Source organism: Tupaia chinensis, unplaced genomic scaffold (assembly GCF_000334495.1).
Source record: "Tupaia chinensis unplaced genomic scaffold, TupChi_1.0 Scaffold000318_1, whole genome shotgun sequence".
Lineage (NCBI taxonomy): Eukaryota > Metazoa > Chordata > Mammalia > Scandentia > Tupaiidae > Tupaia > Tupaia belangeri.
The window spans coordinates 2,808,453-2,822,646 of record NW_006159811.1 but is presented as its reverse complement, the minus strand read 5'-3'; the positions used below and the strand labels follow the sequence as shown (position 1 = coordinate 2,822,646).

Below are 14,194 nucleotides of genomic sequence, written 5' to 3'. Positions count from 1 at the left end.
CTACCATCCTGCACGTAGTCTCTCTCATTGGAGATATCCGAGAGTTATAATGAGTGGACTGTGCTTTCTTAAACTGACATTTTCTGAAATGTCAGTTTAAGAAAATGTCAGTTATTCAAGTTTATGGCCATGAAGGAAAAAAAAGTGTGTATTCTGTTGCATGCTTCATTTTCCATCAAAAATTAATCTTTTCAAAGGGAAGCAATATGCCTTTGATTCTCACTTTAGGTAGTTTTTTGTTTGGTTGGTTTTTAGGGTTTTGCCATAGGGCATGTGCACTCGCTGGAGAGAGACAGAGAGAGGTAGTGAGAAATCACCCCTGATGGGAGATGGCCATGCCACAATCTCTTCTCCTCCATTCTCCTCTTGGGATTTTGGGATTCATGCATGCATATTAGCCTGGTGTGATTTTCAAGCTCCCAGATCTGGGACACAAATTGTGGTTGGCCATGTGTGAATCCAGAGTCTTAACCACCATGTCACCTGCTGGCCTTTAGAGAGTTTTAATACAGAATAGTGGTGCCTTTCTTGCATCAGTTATAACAGTTGTCCAGGAGAAAAGTCAAATAGTATAGGAGATTAATCTCTGTGACTTTGTTCATTTTATTTCAAGTTTCTATTCCCCACTTCTTTCCAACATTTTTTTCTGTTAAGTGTTACTCAACTGTTTGACTGGTTGGCTTTGTAGAGTGTTGCTACATCTATTTATCTTTATATAAATTTATGTTTTTTTTCTGTAAGTATAAAAATATATTTAAGCTGAATATTTCTGTTTGATCACTGTCAATGAGCTTGAAATTGTTATATAACAACAGAAATCAGGGGTTGGGCTCTTCAATATCTTGTATGGGATTGCTGGCAAACAGTGACCCACGAGCCAAATCAGGTCTGCAAACTCAGTGCCATTTACATTTTTATGTCTTTGTTCAGATCATGTTAAGAATGTTTTTATATCTTAAAAAAAGAAAGACATTCGTGACACATAAAAATCATGTCACATTCAAATGTCAACATCCTTGGGCCAGCGGGTGGCATGGTGGTAAGGTACTGGATTCCCATGTGGTTGACTGTGGTCCAAGTTCCAGACCTGGCAGCTTGAAAACCACACTGGGTGCATGTGTGTGCATGCCCAAAAGTTGCAGAGGAAAGTGGAGGAGAAAGGATTGCAGCATGGCCATCCCCCTTGGGGGGTGTTTTCTTGATTTTGCCTCTGTTTCTTTCTGTCTCTCCAGCGAGTGCACATTCTCTATAGCAAAAATCTCTCTCTCAAAAAAAATACAACATCCATAAATATTTATTGGAATACATCCACAATAATTTATTTATGAGTATTTTATGAATGTTTTCATGATAAAATGGCAGATTTGAGTGATTACCAAAGTTATATTATCCATGAAGCCTGAATATTTTTATCTATCTATTTATAGAAAACAGTTGCTGACCTCTAACATATATGAAATACCTAGGTAGATCAAGGTCAGGAATCTTTCAAAGAGATAATATTGTGCCACACAACAGATAAAGCAAAGGAGTAGATATTATCAGCATTATCATATCATTCATGACTTCCTAAAAGAGATAGCAACAAAATGAGGTACAAAATAATCTCATTTTTGATTACATTTAGCTATTACTGATACTCCCCAAGAAAGAACATGCCATGGTTTAGATTTGATGTGAGGAATCATTTTTATACAATGAGGATGCTTATTCAATCTACATATAAAAGTTACTACACCAAACAAATTAAAACTGACCAAATAATCAAGTAATCAAAAATAAAGTAGCGTAAACACTGGGATTTTGTAAGTGCAAAATAACATGCTAAAAATTTTGTTTGGGTTCTGAGTAACTGAAAATTTGCTCAATCTCATCAAATTTTTCTTCACGAATTGCAATGAAACTGTTGTCTTGTTCTCATTTATCTCCTAGATTTAGGAATCTTAAATAGAGAATGAGTTTGTTAAAATTCTGTGGCTTTGTGCATTTTATTTCAAGTTTCTATTCCCCACTTTTCTGCAACCTTTTTTTCTGTTAAGTGTTACTCAGATATTTGACTGGTTGGCTCTGTAGAGTGTTGCTACATCGATTTGTCTTTTCATAAACTTACTATAGTTTATTCTGTAAGGATAAAAATATCTCTCCGTATACACCTACCTAGAGTCAATCATGGGCAGGGCACCCTAATGCCTAATCACTTACCAAAGGCCCCCCCCTTCAACACTATAATTGGATTAAGACTCCTCTTAATACCCTACACTACAATGAAATTCCAACCCATTGATTTTACGAGAACACATTCATATCACAGCAGTAGTATTTTCAGTATTCAACTCTGGCCTTCTTATGACTTTCATCCTTTAACTTATTGCTGGTTTTGAATGACTTTCATTTTTTTGAGGATTTTAAATTGACACTTTCTCCTTTATGAAACACAATTCTATTAAAATAGACTCCCTTTTTGTTGTGGTGGTTGTTTCACTAGTTTATTATCAAATCCTTTTAAGTGCTCTATGTACATCTTTATAAAGGAAATTAGTGTTGATATTTTTAAAATCAATGCCAGAATTCCTACTATAATACAATATTTCCGGTTGTAAACAATTTGTTTGCACTGGATATAAAAATATGTGCTTCAGTTTTACAAGTGAGAGCATTTAATAAGTGAGGTTCAGAGTACTGCATTACCACATTACTATGGCCCATTTTCTCACCTTCAGGAAAGAGGAATGATTAGTAAGTAACATTAATAAAGCCCAAGATTTTAAACACAGCCTTTGAAAAGCACAGAGAGTTTCACAGATGTTCCCAAGAAGTTGCATGGTTTACCTGTGAAGTAGGATGGCATCAACTAATAGCAACTAGTATCTGTTTACTCCTTTGAGCATTAACAGTTTATAAGAAGAGACAGAGGGACCAGCAGTTAGCGTAATGGCTATGTCACTGAACTCCCATGTAGTCGACGGTGGTTCGCGTCCTGGACCTGGTGGCTTAAAACTCATGCCGGGTGCGTGTGCGTGCGTATCCAAGATCCCGAGAGGAGAATGGAGGAGAAGGGATTGCGGCATGGCCATCCCCCCTGGGGGGTGATTTCTTGCTTTCTGTCTCTCCCTTGTTGTCCGGGGAGCATACGCTCCCTATAGCAAAAACCTCTCTTAAAAAAAAAAAAAAAAAAGAGATAGAAATTGGCTCAACAACACTGGGAATAAAAATTAGTGGAAGTATGAAAACTCTAATTAGACAGTAAGTTTATATATAGTTATACATTTAAGTTTTAACTGAATTTTATAAGGTATTTGGTTGCTTCATACTCTATAAAATTAGTAATAATGTTAGGTACAGATTCATATATAAAGTCATAGAAAATTGAAAGTTGCCTTCACAGAATACTTTGTGTAGAATTCTCTTCGGATGATTCATTTTGCTTCAGTACATATTGATTAAGTTTCTACTCTGTGCCACTTTGTTAGATTTTGGAGTCAAGAGTTTAAGGAGTGGATATAAAGAGGAATAAAACTGATTTACAATCGTCTTTAATTTCAGGAGAATACAAATATGCAAACAACCAGATACAGGGTCGGGGTGAAGTATTCGTTAAGTAGAACTCTCAGTACAAATGTCATGTGTTCTGACAGCTAAGAGGACAGACTGAGGAATGCTATCTTAGAGGATTCCGGGAAAGGTTTATACAGAAAGAGACATAAGAATTTGATTTGTGAGGTGTAGCAGTACTTCCCCAAAGTGAGACTATGTACAAAAGCAGGGTGGATTATCTTAAGTTAAATATTTGAGACTGTCCAGTATAGTCAGTTGAAAGAAAAAATAGAGTTTTCTATCATTTCCTTCAAAATAATGATATATATGTCTTGTTAAGTACTTACGAAGTGCCTGGCATTTTGCTTCAGACTTAGTAAGAATTATTTCATTCAATTCACTGTAGTATGACATAGGCATTATTATCCTCTTTTATTGATGAGAGAATAGAAGCCTTAACAGTCTGTTATAAAACTTTTATTAAAAATGACATTTGTATCTTGGAGTTTTATAGGTCAGAAGTCCAGGTACAGGTTGTTAGCTCCATTCCCTGCTCAGGGTCTCACCAAGCCAAAATAAAGGGACTGACTTAGGGCTGTAATTCATATCTGGGGTTTGGAGTCCTCTTCCAAGCATTTTTATCATTCCTATGAGTCATCTTCTTGAAGCTGTGACTAAGGTCTCTGTCTTCTACTAGCTATTGGCTAGGGATAACCCTTAGAAACTAAAGGCTGCTGAGAATTCCTTGCCCTCTAACTCTCATAGACAGTTTATAGTGTAAATGTTTGCTTCTTTCTAGTCCAGCAATAATTCTTCTGACTTCCAAATCTCTCTATAGACATGATGGAGTTTTATATAATGTAAAATAAAAACCAAGTAACAGTTTCATCACTCTTCGCCATGATACTTAACTTAAATATCACCAACTATCTCATATTTGTAGGTTCTCTTAATTTATTTTATTTATTTTTGAGAGATTTTTGTTATTGGCTGCATGTGCTCACTGGAGAGACAGAGCAACAGAAAGTGAGCAATCACGTGGAGGGGAGGGAATAGCTACACCACAATCTCTTATCTTCCATTTTCTCGGGATTTGGGACATGCACACGCAGGTGTCCAGTGTGAGTTTCAAGCCACTGGGTCTATTGACAGGTTCTACCCATGCTCAGAAGGAGAGGATTATCTAGGACATGTATATCATATATATCAGAGGCAATAAATGGAGGGCTTCTCAGAGGTCTGCTTACTATAGTCTGCCCTTCTGCAAAATACAGTCACCCTCCTCCCAAAGTCCTATACCATTACAGCACTGAGAATATTTGTGAGGCAACTTTTTAATCTTTTGAGATAGCTTTTACGGGACTAAGTATTCTAACAAGTTAGCAGCAGTAAGAACCAAAATAGTACCCTCAGCACTTTGCTTGGAAAACTCCTGAACTATATGCCTAATTTCTGCTTTCCACAGAATTGCAAGAAATAATCTTGCTAGGCATTCTGCCATTACGTAATAAGGGTTCTCCTTCCTTTTCTTTTCTTTCTTTCTTTCTTTAGGAAATCACTAGCGATAGACCTTTCATTTTGTTTTGCTATAGGGTGCATGCCTGCCAGAAAGACAGAGAGAGACAGAGACAGAAAGCAAGAAATCACCCCCCAGGGGGGATGGTCACGTTGCAATCCCTTCTCCTCCATTCTCCTCTCGGGATCTTGGGCACACACGCATACATATTCGGCATGAGTTTAAGCCACTGGGTGCGGAACTTGAACCACGTTCGACTACATGAGAGTCCAGTGACATAGCCATTACACCAACTGCTGGTCTCCCTCTTCCTATTTTTAAGAACCAACAAGGTACATTAAAAAACTATTTCTTTACTTCCAAACATCCTCTCCAGAGGTGTGTATCCTTTCATAGATTTTTTTAATCTGCTACTGTAAATATATATAAATATGTGTAAGCATATTTAAAGTTTACTTCCTTTTTTATTCAAAAACACATTTCTTTGAAATCAAGGTGTCATCCAGCTTCCTCCTCATTTGGAAGCTCAATTAAGGAAATATTGCTTCCAACTGCTCAGGTTGTTGGCCAAATTCAGTTCTTTTATTGGTAGGAGCAGGGTCACTGCTGTCTTGCTATTCTTCAGATGCAGATCACTCTCTCAGATCCTGAAGGCTGCTTTTAAGTACTTGCCACTTGGCCCTCTCCATAGTCCTCTCACACTTCCTGTCTTTCTGACTTTAGGCATTCCTCTGATTTTTTAAAAGGCTCAACTAATTAAGCCAAGCCCACCTGGCTGTACTTCCTGGATGTACTCAGAGTCAGTTGATTAAATCCAATTGTGGGAATTCTATCTCATTACATTCTCAGGTTCTGTCCATATCTGAGGAGAAAGGATCTATAATAGCACACACAGCAAGGAGTGGGAATCACGTGGTTCTTTTAGACTCCTGCGTATCACAGTGACATAGGCATGATCCAAATCCAGATATCTTTTACTCTAAATCTTCTTAATATTATGCTATGTCATTATCTCCTAGAATTATTTAGTAGCATAATTCTTAATGTAATATATTAATATCAGCATAGATACATATGCTTTTCCAAAGCATCAGGCACAAGGCAAGTTGATTTACCTCCCACCATACAAAGGTAAATTCACATTTGTTCAAAAATGTAGATATTCTGTGGTACAGAAACATTTCATATATGTAAACAGTTAAATATTGAATCATATATTTAATAAAACTAATTTTTTTCTCTTACCCAATCAAATCAGTTAAATAAAGTTATCATACATTTTCTAATAATGAAAATGTGTTTGACATATTACTAGGCATCTTCTTATCTTATATTTTAAGTTGGAAGTCTATTTAACTAGTAATAAATGGTAACATATTAGTGGCTTGAGGAAAAGAAACTTTTCTTTCCCTCTTAAGTAACAAGTATCTAAGTCTATGGAGGCAGCCCCATGATGTCAGGGGCCCATTCTCTGTCTACTTTGTCATTCCGGCATCTTGAACCTGCCTTTCACCACCTGCTTTAGGTAGCCTCTCCAGCCTCTCATAATTCCAGCTAACTTGGACAAGGAGAAAGAAAAGGCATAGGGTATTTCTATTAAACAGAATGACTAAAGTTGTGAGCATTGTTTCTTCTCACACCTCATGCTTATAGTTTCTAATCAAATGCCTATTCCTAACAGCAAAAGAGTGCAAGAAATTTAGTCTTGCTCTTCTACCAAGGACCCATCAATATGGGCCATGACCAGACCATAACCATGAAGAAGATGGCCTGGGTCATCATCAAGAAGTATTACACGTGTCTAGGCAATCACTTCCACACAAACACGTGCGTGTGTGAGGAGATCATTCCCAGCAAGAAGCTCCTCAACAAGATGGTAGGCTATGTCATGCATCTGATGATGCACATTCAGAGAGGCCCAGTGAGCAACACTGTCATCAAACCACAGAGGAGGAGAGAGAAAAAAGAGAGAATTATGTTCCTGAGGTCTCACCCCTGGATCAGGAGATTGTTGAAGTGAATCCCGACACTAAGGAAAATGCTGAAGCTTTTGGACTTTGGCAATCTGTCCAACCTGCAGTTCACTGAGCCTACGGCTGGAATGAATTTCCATACACCATGTGGAGCCATTTGAATCTTTCTACTGTGCTGTAATATTTTCAATAAAACTGGGACAAAAAAAATTTAGTCTTTGCAGAACAATGACGGAGCTAAAAATATTAATCATTATTTAACAACAACAACAAAAAGGAACATAGGAATTAGAAAACCAATGACAGTTATAACTGTCCTGAGTTTTGTTGGCCAGTACATCAGGTTTATGAATAGTTTTGCCCTATAATTTCTGGTTAATTAGAGGCAGGCAAATAAAAGTCCAAGAACAGTGTCACACAGGATATGAAAATCTGAAGTTCTTTGATTTGTGACAGAGAAATATCTTTAGATATCAGCCAGATAAACAGAATGTAAAGATCAATGGTCATGATCAATATGCTAAGTGCAGTAATAAAGCTTTGTAGGTTATTAAACTATAACCATAGATAATATTTATAATCACTTAAGAAAGCATGTTTTCCTATTATACTCTATTTTCCTTATTATTTTCATTAGTACAAATTTAATGCTGTAACCACAGAATCAGCAAGGCTCCAGGGCATAAAAGGAATGTAATCAGATATCACTTAAATATTCATAAGAATAATAGCCTGACTGTACTGTAGGAATGTAAAACAAATTCAGAATAGCATGAAACATGATGAGATTAGTTGAGTCCCAGTAGTGGAAAAGTGTCTAAAATGTGATGCTGTTGATCAACCAGATAGAAGGTCACTTCTGCTAAAATTTGTTGAGTTGACAGGACTAGTACTATTAGCCCATCTCCTTTGGAGGATTTACTAATTCACAACTAGAGCTATTCCATCTGTAATGTATCGTATTTATGGTCTTGATAGTTGGATCTGTATAATTGATGTCTTTTTAGATCATATAGTTAATCCAGTTGGAATGAAATGAGAACACATTTTATTTTTTTCTTTACTGTTTTTTTTATTTTGAGAGGTTTTTGCTAAAGGGTGTGTGTGCCCGCCGGAAAGACAGAGACAGAGAGACAGAAAGCGAGAAATCACTCCCCAGGAGGGTTGGCCACACCACAATCCCTTCTCCATTCTCTTCTCAGGATCTTGGGCACGCACGCACACACACCTGGCATGAGTTTAAGCCACCGGGTCAGGGCCTTGAACTGTGGTCAACTACATGGGAGTCCAGCGACATAGCCATGACGCTAGCTGCTAGTCCCAAGAACACATTTTCAAATTCCGGTCAAGTATTCTTTGCCCTAGACTACACTGCAAAATAAGAAATAATTTGGAAATTAACGAAAAGAAGCACCAGAACACTAAAAGTGAAGAAAAAAAATAGTACAAATATGTTTGCACAAAGGCTTAACATCTTGGCCTTTTGAGAATTTTGGAGAGTATTTTTGAAAAGCTGTCCAAATAAAACATGTTTGTCTGGGATGCAGATTCATAAACAAAATGGTTGCATGAAGTGAGAAAGGCATGAGTCTTTGTTTGCTTCGTTATTATTTTTAACACATCGAAATATTCCAGTAAGTGATTTGAATTGCAATTTAGGAACCAACTGAGTCAACAAAATAAATATGACAATCCGATGCCATTTGAGGATATTGGCATTTTATAAAAGAAATTGTCTTGCAGAGCAGATGATAGTTCTGGCTCAGGTGGCATCCCTGTTTCTCCTTTTCCACCCTGGATGTAGATTGTTTCCACCGGGTTCAAAGTTCTCTCTTGCCAATTCTAACACCATGGCAATAATTAAAAGGTGGATGAAATGCTACAAGAAATAGAACCTTTTTACAACTGTTAAGGTACAAGTAAATGCTTGTACAGGTGATCAAGAAAGGGAACATACAAATATATAATGCTAATTTAGCAAATTTCACAATTATTTTAGAACCATAGCCAGAAGTTCTTCAATCCATGCTTCCATTTTTTTTTTTTTTTCGGTGCCATGCTACAGTAGTTGCTCAGCCTCTACTTGAATGTTTCTAGTATCAGCGAACTCTCAGTCTTCTGGAAGTTCTTAACTTGGGGTCATAGCTTCCATAGGAGTATCTTAATGAGTTTCAGGAATTCAATAAAACATTGAGAATATATGACTCTGAACTTACATGCAAATTTTTGGATATGTAGGTTAAGGTCCATATGGTAATCAGATTCTCAAGAGTGTCTGTGATTTTAAGAGACTTAAGAATCACTGCAGAGAGAGACAATTCCGTTTTCAAACAGCTAAAGAAACTGAAAAATCAGATATAAAAATATTAATAATTTCATCCTCTATATTTAAACAAATATATGAGAAAAAACTTCTGGGAAAACACAGAATAGGTCTAGGCACTCGACCTCATTGGAATCCTCTAAATAAAAACCAACTCATTCACCATGTTCTCCTGAAATCTCCTCCCCTTTAAACATTTCATCTTCTTGTTTCCTTTCTGATGAGTGCTTGCCCTATCATTGGGTCCATTCTCTTTTGTATACTCCAATTTGATCATTTCTTGTGATAAAATAGTTGCTACAATTCCATAAAATTTACCGAGATGGCATATTTTCCATCCCTACCATAGTCCTGATACTTACTGAATCTGCTCTTTTTATGCAGACATTTGAATGTTTGACTTCACACTGTTGAAGCACTCGTGGAATTGCTTTTGGTTTTTCATTTAGGCTAGGTTAGGTTCCCTGCTTAATTACTTTGGTGCTGATTGTTTTAATCCTTCTCACATCTCTCAGTGTGGCAAAGAGAAAAATAAAGGTCATACAGATGTAAGACACTGAAGTCTGAGTCTTAGTTTGATCAGTTATTACTTTATGATCTTGGTCAATTTAGTTAAGATTTCAAAGGATAAGGGAAAATAATCTTGAAATGTCTGTTAATCAAATGTATTGTTAGAAGCTTAATTGTGTACTGATTTCAATAAATTAACATGAAAAAGACATTTATGAAACAATTCAGGAATTTCAAGCCTGATAATTCTACTTTGAATTTTTTTTAAAGAGGATTTTGCTGATACCCTATTTTTAAAAATTTTAAAGGGCCTTTTACATGCATTTGTAAGAAATAATACTGTTTACATAGCAACCCCCCCTCCTTTTTAAAAAAGGATCTTAGACAGGACCAACAGTTAGCATAAGGGCTATGTCATTGAACTCCCATGTAGTCAACCGCAGTTCAAGTCCTGGACCCAGTGGCTTAAAATCACACCGGGTGCATGTGCATGTGTACCCAAGATCCTGAGAGAAGAATGGAGAAGAAGGGATTGCAACGTGGTCATCCCCCCGGGAAGTGATTTCTCACTTTCTGTCTCTCTATCTCTCTCTGTCTTCCTGGCGAGTGCATGCACCCTATGGCAAAAACCTCTCAAAAAAAAAAAAAAAAAAAAAAAAGATCTTAGAAACATACAAGGAGTGGTCTTCAAAAAGTTCATGGAAAATGTGTATTTTGAAAAATCTACATATCAATTTCAAAATGTTTTACATTAAATTACTAAGCTTGTGCTTTAATTCCATTTTTTTTAACTTTTGAAGTACCCTCATATCCTAACTATACACAGATAGAAATGTAGATGAAACAAAATTTTGCCATGTTTATAATTTTTTTTTGAGGATTTTTTGCTATAGGGCGCTTGTGCTCGCCAGACAGAGAGAGATAGAGAGGAAGAAAGCGAGAAATCATCTGCCAGGGTAATGGCCATGCCGCAATCCCTTCTCTTCCATTCTCTTCTCGGGATCTTGGGCATGCACGCACATGCGCCCAGCTTGAGTTTAAGCCACTGGGTCCAAGACTTGAACCGCGGTTGACTACATGGGAGTCCAGCAACATAGCCATTACTCTAACTGCTGGTCCCACATGTTTATAATTTTTGAAACTTGTTTAATAGGTACAGGAAATTTTTTACTATATTTACACTGTATTTTAAGAATATTTTTGTAATTAAAAAAAGGAAAAGTTTAAAACAGATTTTTTAAAAGAGAAAAAATTACTTTTAACTAATTTGAATGAATTTAGCTTCATCAAAAGAAGGCTTTGAAAGCTGTGAAATTCCTTTATTATACTTACCTCCTGACTGCTTCTTCAAAGATGAAAATGCATGAAACCAGCAGCTAGTGTGGTGACTAAGGCACTGGACTCTCACATGGCTGACCATGGTTTGAGTCCTACACCTGGTGTCTTGCTTTCTCACTCCCCCCTCTCTCTCTGTCTCTCTGGTGAGCACACATGTGCTATAGAAAACTTAATAATAAGTAAAAGAAAATGAATAATTTTAAAAAATAATGAAATTGCAAAACTTAATAATTCCGTTTCCATCTCCTTCTAGGAGTCAAGATTATTATTATTTTTTAAAATTTCTTGTTTCTTTCCAATTTGTGCTATAGAGAGCGGTTTAAGACCTTTTAGCTGAAGTACAACAGATATTCAGAAACCACTTGTGCAAATTGCTATTCACACCAATTTGGGGAAAATCTTTTGTCTATAGCTGTATTAGTCCTTTGAGCTTTGTGTGAATTAGGAAACGTGTCCAGATCTGGTAGAGGCAGTCAGTTCTGGGTCTTTGCTGAGGCATCAGCTGGGCATTATTTACTGTGCAGCAAGTAAACTAGACAACCTCGTGGGACAGCCTTGGCATAATTGAATATGTCCTCCACTTTTCAGTCCCACGTGGTCACATGTAGTTTGAGTCCTGGACCCTGGCAGCTTGAAAATCATGTGTTCATGCATACCTAACTCCTGAAAGAAGACTGGAGGAGAAGGGAGTGTGACATGGCCATCCTCCTTAAAGAGTGATTTCTCACTTTCCCTTGGTCTCTCTCCAGTGAGCACATGTGTCCTATAGGAAAAATCAAAACTAATAAACTTTTTACTTTGAGATAATTGTAGATTCACATGCAGTTGTAAGAAGTAATACACTTTACACAGTTTTGTTTCCCCCGTGATAATATCTTCTAAAACTATAACACAATATTACAAATAGTATGGACATTGATATAATCAATCAACCTTTTTTGAAAAAAAAAAGTTTATTTCTTCTATGAGCTAGAGAGAGAAAGAATACCCCCAACAGTCTTAACACCAATCTACCCCAGCTAGCCCCAAATCATAGGCACACATCTGCTTGATGTACTCAGGGAGGACTCCAGACATAAAGCCAGAACTTTCTCATGTGGATCAGTATTGCAGAGCACCACATTTTACTGCTATACCATTGACCAGCCCTGCAGTCTGTCAATCTTATTCAAATTTTTATTTATGCACATTTACATATGTACAATTAGTTCCATGCAATTTTATTACATATATAGGTTAACCCTGGCATTTTTACTTGTGTGATATTATACAGATACTATGTCTTAACTGAATCATTATAAAATAATAATTAACACAGTCTAAGCATTTCACAAATATTAACTCACTCAATACTCGAAACAGTCTTAGAAGAGAGGTACTGCTTATTTCCCTATTTTACACATGAAAAATCTGAGGCACAGAAAGGTTAAGTACCTGACTCTGCACCATACAGCAAACTAGGCACAAAGCTGAAACTTGAACTAGGCAGCCTGATCTTGATTTTAATTTCTACACTGTATTCTCTGATAAATGACTTCATTTTTCAGCTCTTTCATGTCTTTTAAAAAGGCACTAAATAAGACCTTTACGAGCTAACACTTGTATTCAGTGTGTTATCTAGATTATATAAATTAAAAATCTGAAAAGAAAGGTTAGTCGACATCATCGTAGCTATTTTATGCTAATGAAGTGGACTTAAAACTCATGTATTTTTATGCCTATGCTGATTCTTCATGCCAACCTTCTGCCATAAGAAATTTATATAAAATTCATGTTACATACTTATCATATGCATAATTATTTTGCCTTTTATATTTAAAAACCATTACATACCACATTGCACATCATCAGGTTTGAGAAGCCCTAGTATATCAGGAAAAGGAAAAGAAAAATTCTGATGCCTTCTATTCAAATATCTTCTTTCTTTCTTTATTCTTTTTATTAAAGAGGCTTTTGCCTTAGGGTGCATGTGCTCATCAGAAAGAGAGAGAGACAAAGAGACAGTGATAGGGAAACTGAGAAATGACCCCCAACGGGGGATGGCTACGCCATAATCCCTTCCCTTCCATCATCCTCCCAGGATCTTGGGCTTGCATGCACATGCTCCTGGCATGAGTTTCAAGCCAGGACTTGAACCACAGTTGGCCATGTGGGAGTCCAGCGATGTAACCACTACACCATCCACTGGCCCCTCAAATATCTATTGTCAAGTAATTAAAGAATCTTATTCTGAGAAAAAGGTCACACCATTTTCTTTGTTTCAGGAAAAGTAACCTAGAAGGAAATTAGGTCTTTATCATCAGAACTATTTTATGAATGTTGTTGATCTCTTCAAGACCTTAACAGAGTGTTGTAATAATACAAAATTTTAAAGTGGTATTTCCAAAGGGCCTTGGATAAGACTGATTTTAACTGAGATTTATGTGATGTTGATATAGTAGATGAGGAGAGGAGATAAGCACCTATATTTGGTATAACATTCTAGAACAGTACACTGGTTTTTAAAATTGAATTTTCAAGAAACATATTTCATAAAGAACAAGACAGAAGGATAGTCAGCAAAACTTACCTGTCACAGCCCTGTCTAATCTGCTAGAAATTAGGCTAAAACTTTTTTAAGGGCTAAAGAGAAAATAATTGTGTCATTGTTTATCTAATAAATATAAGAGAAAGTTTTATTAACAAGGTTGTGCATTGATTTTCTATGGCCCAGCAAATGTGAAATATTTTATCTGACTCAAGGTTTAGATTTCATAGTTGAAGTAGATTGAATAATTGAAGAAATTGACCAGATTATACAAGACAGGGTATAATTTAGGAGAATAGGAATAAATTATATGTAGTATCCAAATAACTCAAATTGCCAAACTGAATAATAGAATAATAAATCATAAGATCGCTTAGTAAGGCAATATATTAGTGTAGGCTCTGGAAAATGACTTGCTCTTCCATTTACTTACAGCTGTGCAATTCTGGGCAAGCCACTCAAGCTGTGCACTT

The 14,194-nt window shown here is 36.5% G+C and overlaps 1 protein-coding gene and 1 pseudogene across 2 annotated transcripts in view; both read left to right on the top strand.

Annotated features, from left to right (window-relative positions):
- CFAP299 (cilia and flagella associated protein 299) overlaps positions 1-14,194 on the top strand; it is a 511,846-nt gene that overhangs the window by 345,852 nt on the left and 151,800 nt on the right. The window lies entirely within an intron of this gene.
- Positions 6,783-7,184, top strand: LOC102491452 (40S ribosomal protein S17 pseudogene; annotated as a pseudogene).